General features: G+C 47.0%; 1 protein-coding gene and 1 pseudogene across 35 annotated transcripts in view; one reads left to right on the top strand and one right to left on the bottom strand.

Annotated features, from left to right (window-relative positions):
* Positions 1-12221, top strand: part of EPB41 (erythrocyte membrane protein band 4.1) — a 231993-nt gene that overhangs the window by 26930 nt on the left and 192842 nt on the right. For 5 of the 34 annotated variants that reach the window (XM_033227441.1, XM_033227440.1, XM_033227438.1 and 2 more), the window contains exon 1: positions 3118-3381. The exons of 8 other annotated variants lie outside the window; for them this stretch is intronic. The gene's annotated coding sequence lies outside the window, so the exon portion shown is untranslated. Of the gene's footprint in view, positions 1-3114; positions 3382-12221 lie in introns of those variants that run through there. 21 more of the 34 variants (XM_033227443.1, XM_033227437.1, XM_033227460.1 and 18 more) reach the window with 8 other exon arrangements.
* LOC117092998 lies at positions 8163-8598 on the bottom strand (annotated as a pseudogene). The gene has a single exon (XR_004440994.1). The product of XR_004440994.1 is annotated as a 60S ribosomal protein L35a-like (transcript).

Here is a 12221-nt window from a genome sequence, read left to right as displayed (position 1 = left end):
TCTTCTGTACTCATCCTTCAAGATACTAGATTTTCCTGTCTGATTGGTGAAGGAAGCCTGAGGCACAGAGGTGGTAGGACTAGAACTCTGAATAAAAAGCACAGCTGAACCTGAGGACTTGAGGCAGGAGACCAGAGTATTCAAGAACTGGTGTGGCCAGGCATGGTGGCTCATGCCTGTAATCCCAGCACTTTGGGATGCTGAGGTGGGTGGATCACCTGAGGTTGGGGGTTCAAGACCAGCCTGACCAACATGGAGAAACCCCGTCTCTATTAAAAATACAAAATTAGCCAGGCGTGGTGGCACATGCTTGTAATCTCAGCTACTTGCGAGGCTAAGGCAGGAGAATCGCTTGAGCCTGGGAGCCAGAGGTTGTGGTGAGCTGAGATGGTGCCATTGCACTCCAGCCTGGGCAACAAGAGCGAAACTCCTTCTCAAAAAAAAAAAACAGGTGCTTCACCCCGAGTACACAGAATGATCCTGGCCAAGTCACTTGACCTCACTAAGACTCAGTTTCCTTGTATATAAAATGAGGACATTCATTAATTCATCCAACAAATATTTATTGAGTGTATACTGTTCTGGGATATGAATACATATATAGTCCCTGCCTTCCTGAGCTTGCAGTCTAGTGGGTCTAGATTACAGCAATTTATTTGAGAGGCACAATAAATGATAAATATAGAAAGTCAAGTAGGGTAAGTGCTATGAGGCAAATTAAAGCAGGATAAGGGTGTTTGAGTGGAGGCTGTTTTAGATGGTGTAGTCAGGTGGTTTTCAAGGGGTTTTATGATGTTTCAAACAGACAATTTATATAACGTGCTCAGCTCAGTGCTGACAACAATTGCATGCTTAACAAATATATTATTATATTTGCCAGTTCCACACCTCTCAGTCCACATTTTAGTCTCTGAATAGTAATAATAATTAACACACATAGATCTTACTATGAGCTAGGCACTGCACTAAGTCCTTTACATATTTTAACTCATTTCTTTTCTTTCTTTTTTTTTTTTTGAGATGGATTCTTGCTCTTGTCACCCAACCTGGAGTGCAATGGCATGATCTCGGCTCTCTGCAACCTCCGCCTCCTGGGGTCAAGTGATTCGCCTGCCTCAACCTCCGAGAATAGCTGGGATTACAGGCGCCTGCCACCAGGCCCAGCTAAGTTTTGTATTTTTAGTAGAGATGGGGTTTCACCGTTTGGCCAGGCTGGTCTCAAACTTCTGACCTCAGGTGATCTGCCTGCCTCTGCCTCCCAAAGTGCTGGGATTACAGGCATGAGCCACCATACCTGGCCTAATTCTTACAGTAACTCTACAGGTGGGAACTATTATTATCCTTCTCCCTTCCCCAACCCTCGTTTTTGTTTTCAGAGATAGGGTCTTGCTCTGTTGCCCAAGCTGGAGTGGAGTGGCATGATCCTAGCTCACTGTGGCCTTGAACTCCTGGGCTTGAGCAATCCTCTCACCTCAGCCTCCTATGGAGTCCCAGCTATTTGGACATGTTATCCCCTTTTATGGTGTTGAAAAATGAGGCACGGCCGGGCGCGGTGGCTCAAGCCTGTAATCCCAGCACTTTGGGAGGCCGAGAAGGGCGGATCACGAGGTCAGGAGATCGAGACTATCCTGGCTAATACGGTAAAACCCTGTCTCTACTAAAAATACAAAAACAAAATTAGCCGGGCATGGTGGCAGGCGCCTGTAGTCCCAGCTGCTCGGGAGGCTGAGGCGGGAGAATGGGCTGAACCCGGGAGGCGGAGCTTGCAGGGAGCCGAGATTGCGCCACTGCACTCCAGCCTGGGCGACAGAGCAAGACTCCATTTCAAAAAAGAAAAAAGAAAAGAAAAGAAACCCTGTCTCTACTAAAAATATAAAAATTAGCTGGGCATGGTGGTGCACGTCTGTAGTCCCAGCTAGTCGGGAGGCTCAGGCAGGAGAATCGCTTGAACCCGGGAGGCAGAGGTTGCAGTGAGCCGAGATCGCGGCACCGCACTCCAGCCTGGTGACAGAGCGAGACTCCGTCTCAAAAATAAATATAAATAAATAAATAAATAAAAGAAAAATGAAAATCAAATCATTAGGAAGGGCTGGAGACTAAGAATTGAACCCAGGCAATCTGTTTCCAGAGGCTGTGCTGGGATTGTGAAGGAGCTGTGATTAGATATCAGGAATGTCTAGTTGGCGTCTATAGACTCTGCTGTCAGATTGCCTGACTTCTTATCCTGTCAGTTCTAAGTCTCTGCTTCAGTTTCCTCATCTCTAAAATAGAACACCAGATCCTATCTTACCTTCTAGGTATGATGCTTCAAACAAAAGCCTTCTTTTTGCACTGTGGGTCTGAAGCCTGTTCACAGACCAGCCTATCAGGGAGTAGGAAGGGTCAAGGGGTCTCTGATACTTCTGGAAGGAAATAAAGACACACTAAGCAATTGTCAGAGCAACCCTAAGTTCATCTGGAGACCAGACCTCGGAAGCTAGGTCTTTATAATTTTGAGATTGCCATGGGGGAATTAGGAGACCCTTAAATGCAGAAGACAGGATCAGTCTTGGCGTGGCCTCAACACTTAGCTTCCATTTCAGACCTTACACAGCTGGCAGGAGAGGTAAAGTCTCATCGAATGTCAGGGTGGGAAGGGCGCCTAGAGACAAACTAGTGAATGGGGAAACTGAGGCACAGAGAAGCTGAATGACTTACCCGAGGTCACTAAGCGGTTAGGGGGAGTCAGTCCTGGCTACAACCTCTACGTGAGTTACTTCCCTGAGGCTTCCACATCTCGGCCTCTTACTTGGAAGGAGGAAAGGACCTCACCGTCCAGGGCTCTAGCTGCCTCATGTCCCACGTGGGTGCTGCGGGATTCCGGAACACCCTAGCTCCAGACCGGGTTCGACTTGCGCGTGCGCACACGCGGCCAGCCCCTTGCCTTTTCCTCTTTTTCCTTCCCCTCTCCTCTCCTTACCGGCCTAAGGGAGGGGGGAAACAAGAGGAGCTAGAAGTTGGCCTCAGCCAATGGGCGGACGGGCCGCGGGCCCGGCCCCCTCCTTCCCTCCGGCGCGGCCCAATAGAAATTTACTACAATGTTGTGGCGAACGGAGGGGGAGGGACGCGCGCGGGCGGGCGGGCTGCCGGCCGGGCTGGCCTCGCCTGGCAGAGGGAAGGCGGGAGGGCGCGCGCCAGGGCTGCTCGCCTGCTCGCTCGCTCGCTCGCTCGCTCGCTCGCTCGCTCCCTCCCTCCGCTGGTGGGTTTAGTCAGTCAGCCAGCAGCAGCCAGCGGGCCCGCGAGCCGCAGAGGGCCCGAGCCTGGGACGTCGGCGTCTCCTCCTGCCATTGTTCGTCGGGCTGCAGCAGTGGCGGGCGCAGGAGCCCGGCCCCGGAGCCACCGGTGAGGCGAGGCAGCGGCGGCGGCGCGGGAGCCGGGGCGCGGGGCGTGGAGCTGTCCCCGTGGGGACGGTCCTGGCGGCCGTGGCGGCGCTGCAGCCTCTTTGTTTGCAGCACCCCACAGGCCCCGGGCCGGGGCGCGGGCTCTCCCGCGGAGGGGCCTCGTGCGCACACTGGGAGGCTAGCCGGGACGCGGCCCGAGGAGCGAGGGGCGGGCCGGAGCCGCTGAGGAAAGGGAAGGGGTTGCGTCGCGGGAGCATTGGAAAGTTAGGCTTGGGGTGTATTTTTGACGAGGGAAAATCGGTCCCCTCGGGTGCATCAATCACGGTGCGGTGTGCAGGAGCCTCGGGAGAAAGCCAAATGCGGAGAATCGCAGGTTTCAGACGGTGAAGGTGTTGCGTGCAGCCGCGGAGCGATTTCTTCCTGGCGAGGGAGCGGGGCTGTCTGCAGAAGTCAGGCGGTATCTGAGGGCTGCAGGGAGCTCTGGCAGGACTTCGCAGGCCTTCCCGCCACCGACGCCTGCATCATTGAAAAACACGTTCCCCTTAAGTCTTCACGGTTCCCAGCGAGCGGAGGGTTAAATCTGTTCTCTCAGCGTCGTGACCTCCTTTTTCAGTTCGCGCATCTGTCGGCCTGGAAATCTTCCCCCGTGCTCGCTGGGCTGCTGTACCTGTGGAGAGGCCGGGTCTGGGCTCGCCCTCCGAGATTGACCAGCAGGCCATTATTCCTGGGGAGGTTTTGCCAAAACAGGGTCATGCTCCCCGAGAACAGGCATTCTCTTGAGAGAAAGTGATCTCACGTGAAACAGATTGCTGATGAACTGGTTTCTGGCCACATGATAGCGACTGTCATCCTGTTGTTTCTCTAACTGTACCCTGTACCCTGCCATACATGACTAGTCTGTGGAGACTTGTTTTTTGGCATGTAGTTGCTCATTAGGAGATAGTTTTTTCTTTTTTGTTTTTAGATGCTTTTTTTTTTTTTAAGTAGTCTGGATGATTTCACAGCTGCTATTTTGTTCCTTCTGTTTTTAGGGAAAACGGCAAGAAATGGTTGTGTCTTGTGTCTTGGATATTATTATTATTATTATTATTATTATTATTATTTTTTGAGACGGAGTCTCGCTCTGCCGCCCAGGCTGGAGTGCAGTGGCCGGATCTCAGCTCACTGCAAGCTCCGCCTCCTGGGTTTACGCCATTCTCCTGCCTCAGCCTCCCAAGTAGCTGGGACTACAGGCGCCCGCCACCTCGCCCGGCTAGTTTTTTGTATTTTTTTAGTAGAGACGGGGTTTCACCGTGGATGGTCTCGATCTCCTGACCTTGTGATCCGCCCGTCTCGGCCTCCCAAAGTGCTGGGATTACAGGCTTGAGCCACCGCGCCCGGCTGTGTCTTGGATATTATTATAGTGGATTTATACTCTCTTGAGGATGTACTGTAGTCAATGCTGTTGCTCATTGTTGTTTTCTGTATTCTCAGTCCTGGCAAACATTTTAGTTGATTAGATCCCTTTAACCAAAAGCAGGATGCATAGCCTGTATATGTTTCTTCTCGTCCCAGTTTTGTTAATGTAGCACTAACTCCTGGAAACTTGATGTGTACTCTTCATTTCCCTTTTCTGTACATTGAAAGTGTAATCAGTTCTTCGCCAGTTGTAAAATTTTTGGTTTGGGGTGTTATTAATGTAATCCATGTAGCGTATGTGCTATCTGGCATACAGTAAGCACTCAATAAATGGTAGATTCAAAAATAGATGGAATAACTGAACACCAGATTGCCTTAGAATCAAAGTGGTTAATTCCATGTATTTTCTATAAGAAGCTTATAATTAAGGTAAAGATAGATATTATTCATACACCTGGGGAAACAAGTACAGTGATCTTTGCCTCTATTAAAAGTGAACTCGGTTGGGCACGGTGGCTCACACCTGTAATCCCAGCACTTTGGGAGGTCAAGGCGGGTGGATCACTTGAGGTCAGGAGTTCGAGACTAGCCTGGCCAGCATGGTGAAACCCCATCTGTACTAAAAATACAAAAATTAGCCAGGGATGGTGGCATGTGCCTGTAATCCCAGCTACTCAGGAGGTGGAGGCAGGAGAATCACTTGAACCTGGGAGGCGGAGGTTGCAGTGAGCCAAGATTGCACCATTGCACTTCAGCCTGGGCAACAGAGCAAAACTCTCTCAAAAAAAAGGTGAACTCATTGTTGAACATAAGTTCAGAGTGCCAACCTAAGTTCAGAGTGCCAACCTTCCGATTCCTCTGTCTTCTACCAACAAAACTACACATTTTTCCTTGTGTGTTTGAATTCAGGCTTAGAAATAAATGTTTTTAATCTGTAGGTTTTACCAAAATTCTCCCAACAATTGTTTTCTTTTTTTTCAACAGGGTCTCATTCTGTCACCCAGGCTGGAGTGCAGTGGCATGATCAGGGCTCACTGCAGCCTTGAACTCCTGGGCTCAAGTGATCCTCCTGCCTCAGCTTCCCTAGTAGCTGGGACTACAGGCGTGTGCCCCCATGCTTGGCTAATTTCTTTTTGTTTTTTGTAGAGACAGTCTCACTATGTTGCCTAGGCTGGTCTTGAATTCCTGGGCTCAAGGGATCCTCCTGCCTGGGCCTCCCAAAGTACTCGGATTACAGATGTGAGCCACCTCACCCGGCCTCTCCCAATATTTAATTGTTTTATACCAAATGTCTTGTAAGTTCTTAGGCAATATGGCTACAATCTACCTTTCCACCTTTATTCTCCTTTTCTTTGTATTGTCCAACCAAATAGAACTACTTTGTAATAACCCTTGCTTTGATATCTCTGTGTGGGTTTATTTATTTATTTTGAGACAGAGTCTTACTCTGTCATACAGGCTGGACTGCAGTGGCGCCATCTCAGCTCACTGCAACCTCCACCTCCTGGGTTTAAGCAATTCTCCTGGCTGAGGCTCCCAAGTAGCTGGGATTATAGGTGCTTGCCATCATGCCCACCTAACTTTTGTATTTTTAGTAGAGACAGGGTTTCACCATGTTGGGCAGGCTGGTCTTGAACTCCTGCCGTCAAGTGATCCACCCGCCTCGGCCTCCCAAAGTACTGGGATTACAGGCATGAGCCACTGTGCCTGGCCCTGTATACATATGTTTTTAGAGACAGGGGTCTTAGCTCGTTGCCCAAGCTGGAGGGCAGTGGCATGATCCTGGCTCACTGCCGTCTTGAATTCCTGGGTTCAAGTGGGTTATAAGGCTGGGTTCTCCCACCTCAGCCTCCCGAGCAGCTGGGACTACAGACATGCACCACCATGCCCAGCTATTTTTTTTTTTTTTTTTTTTTAAACACAGGGTCCGCTATGTTGCCCAGGCTGGTCTCAAACTGCTGGTCTCAAACTCCTGAGCTCAAATGATCATCTCACCTCTGTTTCCAAAAGTGCTAGGATTACAGACATGAGCCACTGTGCCCAGCCTAGTCTGTATTACAGACATGAGCCACCATGCCTTGTGTGTAATTTTTGGTGTGAATGATAGCGTTTGCTCACACTGCTTTTTTCAATGTAGTAATCCAATTTAAATATTGCTAATCTGATTTCATAACTTTAGAATATCAGTGGCCATCAGGGGCTGAGTTTGGTTCTGAAATCAAGAGGAGCATACATGGAGACCACAGTTTGTTTCCCTGTTATCTAAGAGGCAGGACAGCATAAGTGTTGTCAGTGTATTTTTGTTTTTCTTGTCTTTTCTGTCTCAGCCTCCTGAGTAGCTGGGACTACAGGGGCGCACCACCACACCCAGCTAAATTTTTTTTTTTTTTTTTTTTTTTTTTGAGACGGAGTCTCGCTCTGTCGCCCAGGCTGGAGTGCAGTGGCCAGATCTCAGCTTACTGCAAGCTCCACCTCCCGGGTTTAGGCCATTCTCCTGCCTCAGCCTCCTGAGTAGCTGGGACTACAGGCGCCCGCCACCTCACCCGGCTAGATTTTTGTATTTTTTTTAGTAGAGACGGGGTTTCACCGTGTTAGCCAGGATGGTCTCGATCTCCTGACCTCGTGATCCGCCTGTCTCGGCCTCCCAAAGTGCTGGGATTACAGGCTTGAGCCACCACGCCCGGCCAAATTTTTGTATTTTTAGTAGAGACGAGGTTTCACCATGTTGGCCATGATGGTCTCTGTCTTTTGACGTCGTGAGCTGCCCACTTCGGCCTCCCAAAGTGCTGGGATTACAGGCGTGAACCACCACACCCAGCCAATGGTCTGTATTTTTCTGAGTTTCATCAAGTTTGTGTTTGGTTAAATGCATATTCAGGTGTGGATTTATTGCTACCTCTAAATTTGATTTTTTTCTTTAATTGCTTGAACATGGAACACTTTATTTTGTTTGTGAGCTAAACAACAATAATTCCAATAACTTTTCTTATGAATAACTTTGTTTTTTTCCTCTAAATAAAGACCCCAAAGATGGCCTCTGAATTAATCAGGTATGGGCCTTATTTGTGTAAAGGATCCCAAATTATTGAAAAGTTGCTAGCTGGGTGCAGTAGCTTATGCTTTTAATCCCAGCACTTTGGGAGGCTGAAGCCCACAGATAGCTCGAGCCTTTGAGTTTGAGACCACTGCATTCCAGCCTGGGCAACAGAGTGAAATTCTGTCTCAAAGAGAAAAAAGAAAATAATTGCTTGATTGCATTTATCACAGCATTTAGTTAGAGGAGAGGAGAGACAGATGCCAAATGTGTGTGATTTTTTTGTTGTTCATTTAAGTTTCTTGGTATGCCACTGGTGGCTTTTACTGTGTGTCCTTTTTTTTTTTTTCAAGAGCACAAATCCACGTTTATTTATTGATTTTTCATTAGTTTAAATCCTTGAGGGGTACAGCATCACTCAGATTCTGTGTCCAATGACCTTAGCAGGAAGATTGCTTCGGAATTTGGCACGAACCATGCCACTTGTTTCCATGGGCCCGAGTTACCTTTCCCCAGATGACTCTGGTTTTATTTGGTTTGCCGCCTGGAGTCACTGTGTTGTTCTTTGCTTTGTATACATAAACGCATCTCTTGCCCAGATAGAATTCTGTTTCATCTCGGGCATAAACATCTTCGATTTTAAGAAGAGCTTTGTGCTCCCTTTGGTTCCGGAGACCCCGCTTATAGCCAGCAAAAATGGCCTTGGACCACAGCCTTCTAGACATAGTTCCTTTTAGAAGTCCCGTTCCCAGCAGGCCTCCACAGGAACCAAGACGGCGGGAAGAGAAAGACCCTGTGTGTCCTTTTTAAGAGTGGGTTCCTGGTGTGTTTAGTAAAATGCAATACAACAAATACTCTGGGCCGGGCGCGGTGGCTCAAGCCTGTAATCCCAGCACTTTGGGAGGCCGAGGCGGGCGGATCACGAGGTCAGGAGATCGAGACCATCCTGGCTAACACGGTGAAACCCCGTCTCTACTAAAAAATACAAAAAACTAGCCGGGCGCAGTGGCGGGCGCCTGTAGTCCCAGCTACTCGGGAGGCTGAGGCAGGAGAATGGCGTGAACCTGGGAGGCGGAGGTTGCAGTGAGCTGAGATCCGGCCACTGCACTCCAGCCTGGGCGACAGAGCAAGACTCCGTCTCAAAAAAAAAAAACAAAAACAAAAAAACAAATACTCTGGAGTGCACACTGGGTTAGATTAGTATTTTGATTTACTCTGCTGCTATTTAATGAGTACATAAAGAGAAAGATAAAGAAAAATGCTGCAGCAGTGAGGAGTACTCTGAACTTGGAGGTGTTAGAAAGGAGAATTTTGATATTTTATATTGAGTGGTGATGTCATTTAGAACTACCCACCTTACTGACACTTCGCTTCAAATATTGGTTTTCGGAAAATCTGATTATGATGAAAGTCTGTTTATACTTATTTTGCTGATTATTATTATTATTATTATTATTATTATTTATTTTTTTTTTTTTTGAAACGGAGTCTCGCTCTGTCACCCAGGCTGGAGTGCAGTGGCCAGATCTCAGCTCACTGCAAGCTCCGCCTCCCGGGTTCACGCCATTCTCCTGCCTCAGCCTCCCGAGTAGCTGGGACTACAGGCGCCGCCACCTCGCCCGGCTAGTTTTTTGTATTTTTAGTAGAGACGGGGTTTCACCGTGTTAGCCAGGGTGGTCTCGATCTCCTGACCTCGTGATCCACCCGTCTCGGCCTCCCAAAGTGCTGGGATTACAGGCTTGAGCCACCGCGCCCGGCCTGCTGATTATTTTTATTTAAATGGGATTATATCCACTTAAAATATTTGAAAATAAATTGGCTAGCTCTTTGAACTTTGGAGAACAGCAGCCAGTATAATTCAAGGAGTAGCTTGAAGAGACTTTAATATTCCCTATCTGCTAACTTTGTCAGCTTCCCACTAAGTCACTGTAAGTAAATATGCAATCTAGGTAGGAACTGGGAGCTTGATATCCAAATATTCTGTCTCTCCTTCCAGTCAAATTGCTCTCCTTAAAAGTCCTTTTTTTTTTTTTTTCCCAAGGCAGGGTCTTGCTCTGTTGCCTAGGCTGGAATGCAATGGCATGATCTCCGCTCACTGCAACTTCTGCTTCCCCGGTTCAAGCGATTCTTCCACCTCCGCCTCCCGAGTAGCTGGGACTACAGGCATGCACCAGCATGCCTGGCTAAATTTTGTATTCTTTGGTAGAGATGGGGTTTCACCATGTTGGCCAGGCTGATCTGGAACTCCTGATCTCAAGTGATCCACCTGCCTCAGCCTCCCAGAGTGCTGGGATTACAGGCATGAGCCACAGCATCCAGCCCCAAAGTCCTTTCTATTTAGAAATTCCAGAGACATTCTGGCATCATGCTTTTAAATTATTTACTGTTTTATTATTTTTATTATCTTATTATTGCAATTAAGAGCAGTTCTTTTTTTTTCTGATATGGAGTTTTGCTCTTGTTGCCCAGGCTGAAGTGCAATGGCGTGATCTCAGCTCACCGCAACCTCCACCACCCAGGTTCACGCAATTCTCCTGCCTCAGCCTGCCTAGTAGCTGGGATTACAGGCATGTGCCACCATGCCTGACTAATTTTGTATTTTTAGTAGAGACGGGGTTTCTCCATGCTGGTCAGGCTGGTCTCGAACTCCCGACCTCAGGTGATCTGCCTGCCTTGGCCTCCCAAAGTGCTGGGATTACAGGCATGAGCCACCGTGCCCGGCCAAGAGCAGTTCTCTTTTTTGTAAGTTATCTCTTATCCCCAAATTAAATCTATGTGGATTAAACTGTGATGGTTTATTGAATTGCTGCTCTCCCTCTTCTGTAGCTGATGACTCTTTGGGTCAGTTCCACCCAATTAATCTAGGCCCTCGACTCTCAGGGTGATCTCTACTTGTAGAGATTAAAATTGTTTCTAAGCTAAGTGGAGTAGAGCTTGGGTAAGGTTAAAGAAATCTTGGCAGGGTGGGTAGGAAGGGGCAAGATTATCTGTCTGATGGAATGGATAAGAAATATGACTGTAAGTTTATATTGATAAATTAGATTGGAATAGGCAATAGATGCTCTATTAAGATTATTTTCTATTATCTAATTCTATATTCAATAATTCTGTTATCTAGTATCTATTAATAGAGACAGGAACACCTCCTTTTTTTTGGAAATAGGTGGAAATAATCAAATAAGATTGGATATAATCTATACTCCTGTAGTTAATTGTTATTTATAGATGCAGCCTGATTCCATCCTCCACAAAGGTCACCCTAATGCAGATCAGCTTTTGGTAGGCGCTCTATTTGTTTGAATCCTAGCACTGGACACAACATAGATTGAGGTTTTGGTACTTTCTACATTAATATTCACTCAGAAAACTTTTGCCTGTGCATTATATTTGTTATAATATCTTCATGAAACCATTAAAAAGTTACGATAGAAAAGTTTCAAGTGAGAAACTCCCAGTGATTTAACTATATTAAAGCATAGGATTATTTTATTTTTATTTATTTATTAATTTTATGAGACAGGGTCTTACTCCCGTCACCCAGGCTGGAGTGCAGTGGTGTGATCATGGCTCACTGCAGCCTCAGCTTCCCAGGCTCAGGTGATCTTCCCACCTCAGCCTCCTGAGTAGCTGGAGCTACAGGCTCCACACTTGGCTAATGTTTTATATTTTTAGAGACTGGGTTTTGCCATCTTGACCAGGCTAGTCTTGAACTCCTAGGCTCAAGAAATCTGCCTGTCTTGGCTTCCCAAAGTGCTGGGATTACAGGTGTGAGCCATGGCGCCTGGCCTATTTTAATTTTTAAAGATTTATATGGGGGTCTCTCTATGTTGCTGAGGTTGCTGTTGAACCCCTGGACCCAAGTGATCCTCCTGTCTCAGTCACCCAAATAGCTGGGACTACAGGTGTGTGCCATCACATCTAGCTAATAGAGTTATTTTGAATTGTTAAATTTAAGCCTGTAAACCATAAGTATAATATAAATGTATATTTTTGGTGATTTAGGAATACATAGTATTAGGCCAAGGTTTAGTTGTGATTGACACACAGCTATTAGTACTTACATATATTCTTAAGTAATCCTATTAAATCATTTTAACACAATGGGATCTTAATGGCATATCTTTAAACATATCTTATAAAGAAATGCTGCCTTAACTTAGATGCCAAGCACGTATTTTAATTTACCAATTAAAAGTTCTACATGTATTCAAGTGAAGAGTGTTTCACCTTAATAATACATTTCATACAGATTGTTGAAATTCATCCTGTTCCCCCTTCCCTCCCCAGTTTTTGGCCATATGGACACAGGCAGGACTCTTAAGAGTGCCAAGGATTTAAGCCCTCAAATTTTACCTGCCAACCATTTCAGCATGCAATTGGGACACATGGAAGGCAGCTTAAAGTAAAGG

The sequence above is a fragment of the Trachypithecus francoisi genome, unplaced genomic scaffold, assembly GCF_009764315.1.
Source record: "Trachypithecus francoisi isolate TF-2019V2 unplaced genomic scaffold, Tfra_2.0 Lachesis_group12, whole genome shotgun sequence".
Classification (NCBI taxonomy): domain Eukaryota; kingdom Metazoa; phylum Chordata; class Mammalia; order Primates; family Cercopithecidae; genus Trachypithecus; species Trachypithecus francoisi.
The sequence above is the reverse complement of the archived record's forward strand: the minus strand, read 5'-3'. Positions and strand labels throughout refer to the sequence as shown.